This window comes from Varanus komodoensis, unplaced genomic scaffold (genome assembly GCF_004798865.1).
Source record: "Varanus komodoensis strain SLA01 unplaced genomic scaffold, ASM479886v1 scaffold1, whole genome shotgun sequence".
Classification (NCBI taxonomy): Eukaryota; Metazoa; Chordata; class Lepidosauria; order Squamata; family Varanidae; genus Varanus; species Varanus komodoensis.
The window spans coordinates 68,702,804-68,720,127 of record NW_025335268.1 but is presented as its reverse complement, the minus strand read 5'-3'; positions in this window follow the sequence as shown (position 1 = coordinate 68,720,127).

Below are 17,324 nucleotides of genomic sequence, written 5' to 3'. Positions count from 1 at the left end.
GAACAGTTATTTGATGGGAGTAGAGACAGGAAAATGTTGGTATTTCTTCAGATTTAGTGCTCTGGAAGCCGAAAGAGTTAGTTCAGCACTTTATAGAACTAATAAAGTTTTAACTACAGGTGGGAGTGCCTGATCCAAAACCCACCAGCTGAAAAAGCTTATTCAGACATATGTAGAGCTGTGTGAGCTAAGGAAGTTTTAAATTATTACAGCCAGTAGAAGTCAGAAATGAAGAGCAACACAGTAATGAACTGGGACTATTTTGATCTTAGTCCCTGGCTCAGCATTTGATAGCAACAGATACTAAAGTAATCCAAATCTCTAAGGACCAAGTGACTGCTTCAGTCTTTATAGCCCTCCTGGGGTGCAGGTGACCATGGTGAGGCTCTTTCTATCAGAGAAAACAAACGATAACCTAAATAAATTGCAAATAGACACATCACTCCAATGCTTTTCTGATTGTGCCCGTGCTCTTATGAATTCTACTGCCACTTCATCAGTCATTGACCTTGGTGGGCTTTATGTTGTTCTCGTTGATTTGATTCAATTCATCAAAGATCTAAATTTATCAGGTGGGGAAGAGACTTTCCCAAAAGAAGGTTCTATCCCCTGCTCTGTGGGATTCAAGCCATACATCCATCCTTTCGTCCCAAACTCAGGAATCGAAGGCCACTTAAAAGTGCTCTTATAAAATGGAGTCCACAGACCTTTGTTGTGGCTTTTATTTCGTGGTCAGTGCGCCGCTTTTCACTTGTGTGAGCCAATCACACAAAGACTGAAATGACAGCGACTTCAGAAAAAAAGCTTTCCACACTCGGCATCCTCCTGGCATGGTTTTGCTTTGCTTTGTTCTGCCCTACAGAGCTTGTTGCCCAAGCTTCTGTGTCTGTGGATTCCAGACATGCCACAAACGGTTGAGGGACACGCCGCCCTCTGATTGGTCTATCCTTGTTGCCTTTTATGTGGCTTCACTGGTGCCTATTTCCCACAATCCCACTCCCTGGTTATGTTTTCCAATTACCTCATCAATACAGCTGCATCATGGGAACATGCCCCATGATGCAACAGTGTGCCTGCTATGACACGAGAAAGTAGACCCTCTTGTACCACAACAAGAAAACAAACAAAAAAGCAGAAAATCTGGGAATAAGCTCATCTTCCCAGGAAGATTATAGGAGCCTTAATTGTGACAAGTGCTGACAATCATTTTATGCCAGTGTAAAAGATGCATGCCTTTTTTTAAAGGAAAGCAAAGCCTACTCACTACACATTTTTAACCAACTAGTTGTATGACCAAAGGCGAGCTGGGGAATCCTTGGAATCTGTATGTGTTCAGTGAACAGAGTGGCAGACACATGTGGGAACTGGGGGCCAAACCCTCCACAGCCACTCGGTGGCCTTGGCCAAGTCAAGTCATCCATTGTCTCTTTGCTACACATCCACATGTGTGCAGTATGAATCATAACCATCTCCATGGTCCTGTTGACACAATGAGCTCTCCTGATCCAACACCTGCTGAAGCCTCTTCAGCATCTTAGTCAACATTCAGATGGAGGCGCTGAGGATGAGGTGGCTGAGCATCAACACACCTTTGGACAGCCAGGTGACTGCATTGAGTACTTCCTTCGCACATGTATGGACCACATTGTTTGCCATGTGGCATCCATTTTTTAAAAAATCTGCCTCTGTCATCCCAGGATAAGTGATCATGTGGACCAGTCTTTCCCCATCTGGTGCCTTCCAGATGTTTTTAGACTGTAACTCCCCTCGTCCCTTCCCAAAGGCCACGCTGCAGCTACTGAAACCTTAAGAGGGTGCCAGGCTGGGGACGGCTGATGTCAACAACAGCAGGTGCTTTGTGCTGAGAGGAGTTCGCTCCTGCACTGAGACACACAGGTGTGCTGACGTGGTCAGGAGAAGGGTGCAGCATGTCGAATGAGACACTAGTTCTCGTGGCAGCAAAAGCAGATGTTCGAGGGCATTCCGTTTCTGCTATGCCACCTGAAGCAGACCAGCACAACTCGTGAGCCAACAACCTGGATGCAGTCCACCAACCATGTTTTGTAGTGGTTGACAACAGTCCTGTTTGAAAACAGGAAAGCTGGAGTCCCAAGAAAGCTGGGCAAATAGGTGGACTGTTTTCTGCTTGGTGGGTCACAAGGGTAGAATTGCACATCTCGGCAAATTCAGCTGCCAAACCCACAACTGCTAAGACAGGCCAACTTCAGCCTCACCTCTCCCATATATATCAAGGGAGAGACCTGCAGGGAAGCTACAGTGAGGCGAGGTGTTACTCCCTTCCCTTCCACCAACTCCCTTCCTATATGCATCTTTTAATTCCATGAACCACGTGTCCAGGTCTTCTGGTACTCTTGCATCTAATCTCCAGTTTGCATGCAAGCAGAAGAGTGTTTATAGGGTGCAGGACATGGAGTAACGGGCTTAAGTTATAGGAAACCAGATTCCAGTTGGTCATCAAGAAAAACCTCCTGGCTTAAGGCCAGTAGAGCAATGGAACCAATGTGCTCTCACACTGGAGGCATTCAAGAGGCACTTGGGCATCCATCTGCCATGGATGCTTTAACCAGAGCCCAGCATTGAGCAGGGGGTTGGACTCCATGGCCCTGTAGGCTCCTTTCAACCCCACTATTCTAGGATTCTCTGTGTGTGTTTTTCTTGCCCGCGTGTTAATGTACACAATGGCCCTAGACATTCTGACATTCCTTTCTTCATGCTGATAAGTCATTTTGGGATGGTAATAGGCTCGATCCGAGCTGTCCTTCCACCAAAAGGATTCCGCTTGTGCAGTTGGCTCTCCTCATTTCTCTTCCTCCCGGCAGCCTCTCACGTGCCCTTCATATCTGCTCTGGAGGATCACACAACCCTCTTGAGATGATCTGGAGGTCATGCAGGGACATCAAGGGGAACGAGAGGACAGGGCAGTTCTGCTGCACAAGCAGCATCTCTCCTCTGGTGGAAGAAGAGCATTTCTGGATCCGCCCCAACCTCTGTAACATGGACGCTCCAAACTCTCTTAGCCACTCACGCCAAACCAGGAGGAGAACACCCATCTACTTAACAGTTCTGATGTTAGCATCTCAAAATTGATGGTCCACATGAAGAAAGCAGCCGAGTTCCAGAAGAAGTTTAGGGTGGCCTTGAGGACAACAGAGGAACTAAATTAAAGTTCGCTTGGGAGAAAATGTTTGGAAAAGGCAAATGGACAAATTAGTTCAGGGATGTTAAGCAGCTGTTGTAAGCTGACAATAGCAGCCACTCCGTTTAATGGTAAAGAGAGAGGGCTTATGTAACAACGATCCTTCTAGTATCAGAAGTATCTGCCTCCTTGGCAGCGATTTCCGTGTGTTTCTATTTCATATAGGGTGCAATCCATATCCCACCGATGTCAGTAGCAAACCCCACTGTGACATTAACGTCAAAGGACTGTGCCACCGGTATTGCTTCCAACATAGGGGCTTTAGGGTGAAGTTTAAAAGAGTGCCAAATATCTTGCTGGCAGGAGCATAATACCTCTCACCCCAATTCGGTGGTCCTTAGGTACGAGGGTACGGGAAAAACAGTGTACTGTGTTTCATTCCTGATAAGTGAATAAAGTATTGTGAGCAAGCAATCAGGTTATTCACTTATCAGGAATCGACTGTACTGCCGGTTTGGCTGTTTCTGTTCTTCATTCTCTGTTGTAATTTCACAACTTTGCTGTGTCCTGTTTGTTTCTTTTTTTCTTGAGCCCCTCCTCACTCCCTTCCTCTATCTTTCTCTCTCTTTCTCTCTCTCTCTCGCTTTCCCTTTCTCTCTCTCAAATGCTTAGCACAATCACTGGGAAGTCTCCCTTCTTTGGACCATGAAATGCGCTCTCAAAGTGGGGAACGAAAATATGAACAAAATCTATGCACTTGCTATCAGGAACACAATATTTGGATGTGTCTTATATCTATTTAGTGCGTGCTTTCTTAAATAAAGCTACTGAAAGAGTTCTTTTGTCTATAAAACAAAGAAAGGATTCAAAGCAAGGAGGTTCCAGGCTGTGGGTTTTATTTTTGTTAAACCGAAAAGGGGAATACAAAGTCTTAAATTCCTCCATGCCAAATGATTTTTTTCTTTTTGTATGGTATATTTAATCTATCCATGGAACTTGAAAAAATGGACTTCTAGGAAAAAAGGGAGGTGGGAATTGCTTGGACACCGAGCAAAAAGTTCCTGAAAGCTAAGATTGTTATCAAACCATGTTCCTTTTACAATGTAAAGGCTATATTAAGGGGAAAGACTATTTTTCTTACTAAATATGAAGCCATTTTTGGACACCAGAGATCAGTATAAAGTGTCTGATGTTTGCCATATACCATAATAAACTTATTATGTGTCTGAACTTTTGTGTGTGTGTTACTGTAAATTAAACATTAAACCCACGTACCTTTGGCGTGAACTCTGCTTGCTCTACAGGGCCTTTATATTTTTGGAAAAAGGAATCACACTTTGAAAACCTGTCCACTGCACTCATGCCTACAGAAAAAAGTGAGAACCTGTATTATAAGTGATGAAAGCAAGAGCGGTAGGTTTTTTTCTCCCCATAGCCCTTTGAATGGGTGGCTTCTCTCCGGCCTTCCTCTTGGCTGTGATCCAGTCTTACATTTTGGTTGTTAAAGTCCAACCAATGAACAGACCAAAAAAAAAAAAAAAATGCTATCCCAAATCTCTGTGCAGACACGATATTAAAATGGAGATCCCTCTGCTTCACAGGTCAGGTTTGATTAATATGTCCACATGCTGCACTTTAAATGTCTGTTATTCTCCCTAACTCTTTGAAGGATAAACCTGATTCATCTTTTTTTTTTAAATCTAGCCAAGTGACACACTAGAGTTACTGTAAATATCTGTGGGCATCTGCCAGGGTCATCATCCCTTTGGGATGTTTTGTGCTGCATGGGTATCCATCTTCCAGATGTGAACAAGCAGTGACGGCAGGTAGGGTGGAAAGGGAGCACCTGGGGAAGTGGTCTTAATGCCACACTTGTCTTAGCGCAATCCGTGTCGAAGAGAACCTGAAGTAGCCAGGGGCGGGGGGAGTGAGAAAAAGCACTGCGATCTATCGAAGAATTGTCTAGACCAACTTCCCCTTTCTTGTCCTAATATCTCTAACCAATTGTCTTATATCATCTAGATCAGGGAGAGCCAAATTTAATACCAGGTATCTGTTCTGGATGTTTTAGTCCAGTTAGAAGGCGCAATAACTCCATCAGATCTCCTAGTTGGTGAGGACATGATTAAACTGGATGATTTTGCTGACCAAGCCCTAGCAAAGGTGCCAAATAGACAGTAAAACCAAGATTTAGCTTGCCGAGCTAAGCCTGGCTTCCAGAACGGATGTCTGGAAGCTTGGGGTGAATCCTAGCTTCTTGATGGCTAAGACTAATGCAACCATGATTAAGGGTCATGCTTGCATGTGTATTTATTTTCAAAAATTGCATGCCACTTTCCCAAGTGCAAGCGTGCTCACAGTATATACATTGACACCATACAGTTTAGTGAAGGGGAATTTCTGGTCTCCGGGATGAATGGAGTCCACCAATACCCCCAGAGATGGGCTGGGGGGACAAGCACACCCAATCTTGACTTCACCTTGTGAGAACACCCTTCTCCCCAGGTGATCTGTATGGATCAGTTGGAACAGGTAACATCTATGGATCAGGAAGGAGTATGATAATATCCCCCCTCTTACACACACACACACACACACACACACACACACACACACACACACACACACACACACACACAGAGAGAGAGAGAGAGAGAGAGAGAGAGAGAGAGAGAGAGAGAATGTGTGTTTGATAAGAAAGAGTTGATAAGTCTCTATTTTTGCTGCTGACGACCCCCTCCAAAACCTCAGCCTGAACCAATTCAACCCTCAAGCCAACAATGTTTGCCCATAACTACAAAAAGAAGCACTCAGCAACAGAAACAGGACATCATTAGAAGATTTTTACACTATCCTGAGAAGGCCAATAAATAATAATATCCATAGAAAGCTGCAAGGAACTATATTACAGTTTTGATGCTGCTGCCATGAAGTCCTGCATCTTTCTATAGATGCCTTCATCTAATGCGCTGTTCTCCCATGGCCAGATACCATAAGACCTTTATAAGAGTTGTGTCGGATTAAGCCAAGTTCTGCTTAGTCCTGATCACGCAATGGCTGTCCAGCTGCTTCCTCAAAACCTACAAGCACCTTCACACCCATGTTCCCCAGCAACTGGTGTAAATAGGCACACTGCCCCTGCAACTGGAGGGAGCAGATAACCATTATGACCAGCATCCACTGACCGCCTTTTCCCCAGGAATCTGCCCAATGTCCTCCTTAAGCCAGCCTGTTTGGTTGCTCAGTACATTCCATGAGAATCCTATGCCTTAATTTTGTGCCATGTAAAAGAAGTATTGCACAGGATCATGTTTCCTTGCATCTCTCCTGCATCTGTCAACAATAAGCTTCACGGGATGAGGCGGAGTTCAAGTATCATGAGCGAGAGAGAAACATTTCCTTGTGCACTTTCTCTGTACCATTCATGACTGTGCACAGTTGGCTCTTTGCACAGCAATCATGCACTGAGCTGACATTCATGGAGCAGCCCACCTCAACCCCAAGGCTTCTCGATCACTCATGACTAGCCAGGATCCAGTTGGGATTTTTTGCCCCGTGTGCATCCTGAACACTTGCTTACCAGGATCCGTAGTCTCCGTTTTGATGCCCAATCTCATTTTGAAGCACGCTTTCATGCTGACCTCCTAGCTGATTTGGTGCCTTCAGCAAACATGGCCAGTTCAGTGCTCATTCCAGAGCACGCAGGCACCAGTTGAAAACCACCGGTCCCAACACTGAGCCCTCTGGGACCCTTCATTGACATTTCTTCCCTGGGATAATTTTTCCTGCCCATTCCTACTCTCTGCTGTCTGTTGGTCAACCCATTACTGTTTCATGACCTGACCTCTCCTCAAATGAGACATGTAGCGTGGAACCTTCACCACGCCCTTTCATAACTGACAAATCACTCATTGCCATTTCAGTTATGTTGCAATCCTGCACATAGAGTCGTAGAATACGAGAGTTGGGAGGGGCCATGAAGGCCATCGGGTCCAACCCCCTGCTGGTGCAGGACCCCATGTTGCACCATCCCACCCAGCTGGCCATCCAGTGTCTTTTTTAATGTCTCTAGTGTGGGAGAGCCCCCCACCTCTCCAGGCAGCTGGTTCCCCTGCCATATTGCAACTCGAATGGATTATTCCGTGTCCTGCACTCTGGCATCGGCAAGAAGAGAGCTTGATCTTCCTCTATGTGACGGCCTTTGAGGTACCTATAGAGGGATACCATATCCCCCCTCAGCCTTCTCTTCTCAAGGCTGAACATGCCCAGTTCCCTCAGTCTCTCCTCATAGTGCAGTGTCTCCAAACTCTGATCATTTTTGTTGCCCTCTGCTGGACCCTTTCTAATTTGCCTCCATCTTTCTTAAATCCTGGGGCATGCTGGGAGTTGTAGGCCTTTTTTTCTGCCTGAGCATCAAGAGGACTGCAGGGGAGCCCTGTTGTGTCAATGAGGTTCTGAGCAGCTATCGATGGTGCCCCACAGTGGTGAACCTTTTTGCAGAATGGAGCTCAGCACCATGGGTCGCTCCTAGGAGTGATGCATGCGTGCTCACACACACCACCCCTTGGGCCGCCACAGATCCACAACTCTTATTGAAAACGTTCCTGTTACACCTGAACCAGAACAATTCAGGCTAGAACACCGGAACATATGAAAAGCCCTCCTGGATTAAACCAATGCAACCCACACGTGGACGCCAACCAGCGGCCCACAAGATCCTCCAGCAGGATGGGTGCAAGGCCTCCTCCCACACAAGCTCCTCAGCAGCTGGCCCACGCAGGCAAGCCGCCTCTGGTCATGGAAGAAGCACGTGGCCAGCAAGACTGATAGTCCCTGATAGCCTCCTCCCTCGTGAATCCGTCCAACCCCCTTGGAAGCCACCTAGATTGGTGGCAAGCCCAGGTAAGTTCCTTGCTCCTGCAGGCCCTTATCCGTGTCGGCTGTTTTCTCTGGTCTGGAACCAATTATGCAGATGGGAGCCTGCTTCCCTTCTGTATGCCTCCTGGCTGGATCGGGGCTACTGGGTTTTCATCAAACCAAAAGTATGGCGGCTTATTCGGCAAGCGGGGACATTTTGACAAGAGCTGCTCCAAAGTGTATCCATTGCCCAGGCTAGCTCAGTGGGACCTCTGATGACGAGCAAACACCCAGGCACGGAAAGCGGAAAGAAAAGAAACTCACACAAGATTGCCAGGGAAAATAGTGTCCTTTTGGCTTTTTATATGCAGCTGTTGATAAAGCCATCCGGTTCAGCGCTCGGCGCCTCCAGCTGGAATTTTCTATCATCAGCTGGTCCAGGAAACTGGCACAAGGTTGTGTACACGCTGATGCCTTAAGAACTGGTTCGTGCACATTTAATTAGTCGCTGCACTTTAGCTAATAGCTGCACCTACTTGCTCTTTCACCCACTTAATAAGTCATCGGCTTGCAGCGAGAACTTCCAGTAGCTTTTCTGCTGATTTTGTCTCGTAGCTTCAGGAAAGAGACTCTCTGTGTGCTGTGCAAACCTATAAATAATGATTTATTATTTTTAATCTGGTGCCTCGGCCAGTGATATCCCATTTAGGGTCACGGAGGGTTTTGGCTTCATTTTGCACCAACAGCCCCTTCAGCACTTGTGTGAGAAAGGACTGATGGATGTTAGAAACCAGGCAGTCGAAGTCCTTTTGCAGCCGAAGGCCCTCCTTTTTGCAAACCGAAAGGTGGGCCCCCGGCTCCCTCGGGGAAGTGCAGCGGTTCCTGGGTCATTCGGCAATTCCCGGGCAAAGAGTTCCACCCAGCCCCTTATGCAGCATCATAGAAGGTGCCATGGCGAATATCTCAGCCACAGCCCTGCTGTGTAAGAGGACTGGGGAAGCAGGAGAGCGTGCTTTCTCCTTGCTCATACCGAGCAGCGACTTTCTGTGCCTTCCTGGGTGTCTGGGACTCCTTTCTTTGCTAAAGATCCTGAAGTGCTGCCCCTTACAGTCACTCTTCCTTTGCTAGGCTCGAAAAAGACAATTAATTCAGAGGAGGGGTGGTGCCTGCTAACCTCTGTTCTCATTCGGAGAAAGAGAGCTCCTTTCCGTGCTTTCCGGTCGTATGATTTCATGACAATTTTGAAACTATTCTTTGGGGAATTATTAGCTGATTCGCATAATTATCTGCTCACTTAAATTGCTGTACTGTTGTGAGTGCTCCAATTAGTTTAATCCTCCACGCAGTGAAGGTTATCCATGACTGACAGATCTTGCAGACTTAGTTGTAACCGTACCAGTTTAAACTGTCATGGCTTTCAGCAGAGAATCCTGGAAAAGGGGGAGCGGGGGGTTGGGGGGGGCTAGATCCATCGGCCCTCTCACAAGACCTTGACTACCTGGGATTTGGCGCCACTTTTTATCCAGAGGGCTGCAGATAGAGGTGCACAAACACCTTGACCAATGCTGGCAGGATCTGCTTCTCCCGGCATTGCCCAAGTCAACTTTCAGGTACAGAATCCTATCCTGTGATGCGGTGAGAAGAGGCATGTGTAGAAAGTGGTTCCTAGAGAAATCTATGGATCCTGTGCTTTCCAGAGATCCTCCAGGGATGGTGTGCAGAGAGGCCCACTTCTGGTGGAGCTCTGAATTCCTGGGAAACTCTCTCACGAGGCTGCTGTCCGTAGGCACTTGCTGAATATCAGTGCAGAAGTCTTGACGACCTACATTGATGACAATCAACCTGGATTGACTCACTCTTTGCTCACATGGGCGTCCTCTCCTGCTGTCCCTTCCCCTTCAGTCCTTCCACCTGAGGTTTCCTCCTGGAATCAGATTCCCCCTCTCCCTAAATCCCTGTACAAGTTATGAAGACCAAAACTGACAGGTGACTTCTTCAGGGCAATGTTCCTTCTTTTGTGCCACCGGATAAGATGTTAGGAAGGCCTTTTCTAAATCTGTGCCTGCCCTGCCACATGTTTGCATCCTCTAAATCTTACAGAAGTGTTCATTGTTTCTGGGCAAAGCAAATTATTTATGCTCTTTCCCAGGTAGATGGAATGCCACTCACTAATTGATTGTGAGTCCAATCAAGTGACAGCTGTGATTCAGACAAATACCTTCTGTTCATTTCTGTGCTTAGGACACCCTTCTAATACGATCCAGTTTTACAAGCCCTGTTTGCAACTGGCATAAACTACAGACAGGATGTGACACTAATCCCTGACCCCGAAACAACCTGCTTTTGCTTTCGTTGTAATGTTGAACATCCAACCTGAAAGGGATTTATGTGTAACCTGAACGTTCACATCCTGCATCTTGAATATTGTTTTGTTTTAACAATGGTATCCTTTTCATGCAGTTGCAGCCATTAACATGGTACCTTGGAAGAATGGAGGGATAAAGCTAAAAAACTAAAATACAGAACACAAAAAGTACTTGTGTTTCATAGCAATATTTCAAATTGCCATTCTCCAGCAATGGAAAAGCTTCTGCTCTATAGATCTCCTTAGTGTTGGAGCATCTGGTGAATTCTCATTGTCCACTCAATAGAATATAGAGGAAGAAGCGAACTAGATGGTCCTTGACCTCTTCATTATTCCTGAAATTATGAACCACAATCCACTATGAATACTCTCCTGCAGAAGGGCTTCTTCTTTTAAGTCCTTTTTATCCCTATGGTAACTACCAAGCATTCATTTGCGGGAAACAAAGACCTGAAATGCAAAATATTGTTCTGAAAACATATTCTCCTCAAAAACAGGACTGCATAGCTCACTAGATTATCTGACAAAACAAGGGCCACAGAACAGGTTCATGATACAGGAGAGAACACATAAGAACGTATCTTAGTAATAGTCATCATTGGGGCTACATTATTTTGTCAATTAAGGTAAACAATTGAAATGATTTTAAAAGCACCTGAATTAATCGGATTGAAGGATTTTAAAAATATATTATTTTCAATGCAGTTGCTTACAAATAATGCAGCTGATAGGAGCTGGGCTTGGGCTGGTGAACTGCATTTTTTTTCTTGCAATCACGCAGGAATGCCTGGCCTGAGGAATCCTGCTGCACTGGATTTGCCCCATGAAAGGAAAGAAGCAGGCTCTTCTTTCGGATGATTTTTATTTGCATCGGGTATATTGACCCGTCCAGGGAAGCCCTTCATGCAACTCCACTTTTCCCCCATTGGTGACACGCCCTGGTTGGGAATTCCAATCGGAAGTGGAGGGATGGGCAGCCTGCCACCATCTTGAGATAATGTACAGAGGAGGGCTGTTGGTACAAAGGAGCTTAGTTAGTGGGGTCCCTGGATCCAAAGCAAGAGCAGTGTCCTTCAGAGACTTTGCCCCTCGGCCGTTAGCCCTGGACAGGGACTTGAGGAGGCAAAGAATCCCCTGATCCTTACCTTCCTGCCCAGGTGAGGTGCATGGCATTGCTATGAAAATCCCAGTAATTATTCCTGACTGTGCATGCAGCGATGAAAGCCAGAGCAATTTTTGTGCAGATCTGTGCCTTCTATTTTTGGGCATGAGACCATGGTGACAGTGGGACCAGCTGCCTGGAGAGGTGGGGGGCTCTCCCACACTAGAGACATTCAAGGAGAAACTGGACAGCCCTCTGCGTGGGATGGTGTAAAGTGGTGTCCTGCAGCAGCAGGGGGTTGGACTCGATGCCCTTCACGGCCCCTTCCAGCTCTACTGCTCTGTGATGTGATTGTATGAAGCCCTTGGCCCACTGCTTAATTTTGGAATCCTTCTGTGATCAAATCAATTAAGCCTTTCTCTTTCCTGCTTTCTCTCCTCTGGCAGCCTTGGGCAAAGAAGGAGAGGTGGGGGCTGCCAGGAAAAGAGGGGAGATGTCTGACCATGGCATGTTTCCTTTGACAGATTGTCCCAAGTAGAGCATACCGCCAGCATTCCCATCCCACCCCATTTCCAGAAAGGATATGCTAGAAAAATTGGTAACAGAGTAGAAAGCAGCTGCCCCTTTGGTCTTTGCTCGCCTTGGTATTATCTGCCTTTTTATCTCACTGAAAATAAATATTGGATTTTCTGTAATCCTTCAGAGGCCATAGACTTTAACAACAGAACCAGAAGTTAATTATTAGAAGCCTCTTTTATTCTGGAAGCCTGGAATCAAAATAACACATCTACTTTCAAAAACACAGTTTCTGTTTTAATTATAACATTATGCTTATCGTCACCATAAATTAATGGTGTTCTGAGAATTAAAAAATAAAATACAACTTTTAAAAACTTGATTTAACAAGTTCTGTTGGGAACGGGAAAGACTGTTTAGAGAACTATTCAATTTAAGATAATCCTCTATGCAAAAATGAGAGAGAGAGAAAATGAAGCGGATGGAGCCCAGTGAATGTGGGCCACCACTTACACACAGCGAAGGTAAAGAATAACCGTTTCACCCAAAACAGAGGACAAAGAAAGGACACAAATATGCATAAAATGTTATTTTATATGTGATCAACTGACCCATGTGCTCACCTAGCCTCCTGTTGCTAAATATGCTATTTAGCCCCATTGCTGAATATGGAAGGACAACTTGAAGGCCCTTTCCGCTCCTCCATCCTCCATTATTTATCTGTGGACTGGACAGTCCTTCAGACAGCAGACATCTGCAAACAGAGGACTGTTCTCAGTAAACTAGGACATGTGGCCACTCTCCAGGCATTGGGGTTCTTCGGACAGTCTCTGGCTACGCTGTCCTTGGCTGGAACTCATCTGGAGGCCTCACTCGTTATTGCTAATTTATTGTAGAGTTGCAGCCAGGCAAAGGCTGTTGCTGTTTTCTCCCCCACGATCTCGTCGGAGTGGCGCTTTCATCCTTGCTCTCTCTAGTAGGAATGCTGGAGAAATCCACAACGGACTCAGATGCGTCCGGATTCCTATGCACCTCCTCTGTGGATTTTGGAGCACAGATTCTGCAGACTTGCAGACTGGAAGGTTTTTCACTCCATGTTTCCATAATTTTACATAAACTTAGATGGAGCAAAATATGAAAAAGAAACACCCACCACAACTGCACATCTCCTCCATATTTTAAATCATGAACACAGACATTTTTCAAGCATTTGCTATGGAGTGGGGGGATGGGACATATTTCTGTGAGAAAATTTGTGCAAATGCATATAGAGGCCTTTGCAAAAAAAACCCTCAAATTCTGCCCATGTGCAGACAATGGAACAAAAGGCACTTGATAATTCAAGCAACATAGAACAGCTGTTAAAACCTCTGTAGATCTCCATTAATCCCTTCAATTTCTTCCCTCTTTTGAAATGTTCATCTCTTCCCTTCTGACAGTACTTACTTGTTTCGCTCTCTGAAAATCTCTCTCAAAACAAGGATTTTAGGCCTTTTCTTGATTAAACATGCATAAGATTGCACCCTATGTTAATAATCACATAAATATTTTTGAATATTAAAATGAATTTTTAAAATAAAAGGGACATACATTCAAAGTGCTCTGCTTTGGCTCTTGGTCAGTAGCCCCTGAGGGCCCGTGAGCCTGCAGAAGCGACTGCATTGAGGATCATTTTAATTAGACAGTTACCCTAATACATAGACATACCCCAAAATTTTACAGTGTCGGTTGCTCGTGTTTAAGCTGTTTTCTTCCTGGTATTTATACACTAGTATATAAATGTTGCACATTAATACATGATCAACTTGTTGTCTTTGCAGTATCACAATCGTCCTCAAAGCAGTGACCCTCAAGTACCCTTGTCCCTATTCTTACGGACTGCGGAGGCCGAAAGGGCAGAGGCTGAGCTAAAACGGCTGTGGGCAAATTTGAACTCAGGACTTGCCAGCTCACTCTTTAAACCTGGTGGAGCAACAGAAGACTCCTTCCGTGCTAGAGACATCCAAGAAGCAGCGAGGCAGTTATCTGAGTGGGAGAGCGGGAGCGCACCAGCAAGGGGTTGGACTCAGTGGCCGCTTGGCTCCTTCCAACCCAACTATTCTATGATTCTAAGAAGACAGAGGGTGGGAATGAAAGAAATGGCAACTCCTCCCAGTGGAGAGATGTGAGCAGCAGAGCCCCTCAGGGTTCTGCATCGGAACCAATACTTTTCAACCTATTCATAAGTCGTCTGGAATTAGGAGTAGGTGGCGAGGTGTTCAGGTTTGCTGATGGCATTAGCGGTGCTCGTTTGCTCTGAAGAAGGCAAACCCCATACTAGGCATAATCAGGGATGGAACAGAAAATAGAAGTGCCAAAATCTTTATTTATTTATTAAATAAGGCTCCGCGGGGCAATCGAGTCACTGCAGGGGGTTAAAAACAAAGCCCCTGCTTGAGGGTCGCGCTCTCGGGGCTCTCATTCCTGCTTTACCTGGAGCAGAATGGGGGTCGTTCTGCCAGTGCTCAGTCCCAGAGAGAGATGAGCCATGCAAATGGCGAAGGAAGGCTGGTATTGTGGGTTCAAGGGGATGGGCAACCACTCTGGCCAGTGACCTGCGGTGGGGCACAGCTGTGCTCTGTTCCAGCCTCTGGCTGCTTGGGCAACAGCATCCCTTCCTACCTATCAGTGCCCAGCCTTGGAAGCTAAGCAGAGTCAGCCCTGGTTATAATCTGGATGGGAGACTTTGGTCCGGCACTGAGCTGGGGTTGGGCCAGTAGCCTTCTAGGCCTTTTCAACTTCATGGTTCTGTGATTCTTACCCAGGGCTATAGCATATGCATTAACTTTTTCTCTTTCTTTGCAGCTACAACCAACACTAAGCTGGGTATTACCATGCGATCCCATCAGGACATGCAATGCAGTGGCAAACATGCGAAGATCTGGCTTTTTCTCCACCATTTCCTTAGGCCGTATTCCCGCTAGCATTTTTAACACTGATGGATTAAAGGGACCACTACTGCAGAACGACTGTTAGGCTAATTAATATTCCTACATTTAAAACTCATTGAAATGTAAATATATATATATCCTCATAACATTAAAAGAAAACAAAGAGGAGGAGGAGGGAGTGTGCTTAGATTATGAAAGCTTTTTTAAAAAAATGGCAAAACAAGAGGTAGACAATTACAAGCAGCCCTACAGCTAACATGTAACTCTAAAAGCTATTAAAATTTCTACTTCAGGAAATTCCAAATGAATAGTATATCAGGTAATGAATTAAAGTGAGAGAAATTATTTTCTCTGGTTCGAGTAAGTGGAAAATAAACAAAAGGGCCCCTCTTCAAAAATAATACAATTTAATGGTTTTAGAGAATTGTACAGCAAAGGCTCCATCATCTTGTGTCTTGGACAGGCAATATTTATCATAATCAAGCATAAGCAGTGGATAATACAGGATGAGTGCACCTTTAAACACAATTACAACGGCATTGTCGCTTCGTGAGGAGACAGGGAGGGGGAAATCAGCGCCGATAAATGATTTTGTATCTCAGTTCATTTGTTCCACATTTGTGTTTTAGCTCTTGCATAATAAACACTCCAGTAAAAGGAGAAAATGTACTCCATTGAATGGCAGAATGCAGTATCCATTTTTCCAATAAGAAGCAAGCGCATGCATGTCTGTGTGTGTGTGTGTGTGTGTGTGTGTGTGTGTGTGTGTGCTTAAATCGTAGCTCTGTATCACAGTTCCAGCTGCAACACAATTTACATTATAATCAACATCTGAAAGGAAAAAAGCACCAATTTCGCATAAACACAGCATAGATGCCTGCCCAATAGCAGTTATGTAGCTACAATAGGTTTAGCTCAATAGGCCGCAGGTAAATGGCGTGCAGTTACTTCCAGCTGGGGTTCCAGATGCCTTCTTTTAAGGAATGGCCCATATCTGATCTACACCATTGCCAACATTTCTTTCATGCAGCCTTGTATGTAGTCACTTGCAGGGCTGCCTATAGCAAATTAGAATTGTTTCCAGAAAACTAGACAAAGAATTATTTGCTAACTGGGGAAAGGAGAAATGTAAAAACAGCACCAGTGGGTGGAATGAACACATGGGCGAGAATGGAATGGCAGCGCCTCGCATTCCTTTTAAGTTCTGAGAAAAGAGCCAAGATGTGATCATTTGTTTGTTAAATTTTGCTTCTCAGAGCGAAAGCTCACAAGGCAGTTTACCGTATAAATGCTAAAATGATAAGCAACAGACTTTCTTTTTTAAAGCATTGGATAAAAAGATAAAGGAGTCCGCAGTGAATCTGCAAAAGCTTTGGTGTCAGTGGCTATTGAAGGCTGCAAAGAGGGGGATGGTTTAGGGACAGGCATTCCAGAGATGGGCATCTGAGGCTGATCTTATGGGAGTCTTCAAATATCCTGCCTCCAAACTGTTCATGGCTTTAAGAATTAATACTGTCATTTAAAACTGAATGGAAAGGAAACAAATATATATAGCCAATGCAGCTGATGACACATTGATATAATGTGGGTGAAGTGAACTGGGGGACTTTGGACAAGTCACTGACTCTCAGCCTGACCTACCTCACAGGCTTGTTGTGAGGATAAGATGGAGAGGAGGAGAGGGAGAATTACATAAGCTGCCTGGAAAAAAGGCAGACTATAAAATAGATAGATTAATCGATAAATCAAAATTAAGCATTCCAAAGTGCTTAAGATGCAATTAAGATGGAAGGGAAGTCGCATTCCAGGAAGGAAAATTCTTAGGTTGGTGCAGGGGCAAAAATGAAGGAAAACCATGATGGAGACGTTTTGCCCATAAAATGTATGTGCAAAATTGGGAATCCAACACCACCCCAAGTATGCACACCTGGATCTGGGACCAATGTGTGCTGCTATTGAACTATACAAAACTGAGGCATTTCAAACAACCTGGTGTCACATCCTTGAACTATATGTGTGGAGTGAAAACGTTATGCCAGTAACAAGGAAGGTGGACTTCATGCAAGGCAATGAACCACCTCACCTATCTATTCTTCTTACTTTCCCATTCATTCAGGTATTTCTCTCCTTTATTTATTTTATTTATTTATTTATTAAAACATTTCTATGCTGCCCCATTCACCGAAGCCTCGGGGCGGCTCACAACATAAAATTAAAATACAAGAAATAACAATATAAAATAAGTCGCCCTGGCCAGATAAAATAAGCAAATAATATTAACAATTAAAATGACGTTTGAATAAAAAGGTCTTTGCCTGGTGCCAAAAAACAAATAACGACGGTGCCAGGCGGACCTCTCTGGGGAGCGCGTTCCATAACTTAGGCGCCACCGCTGAG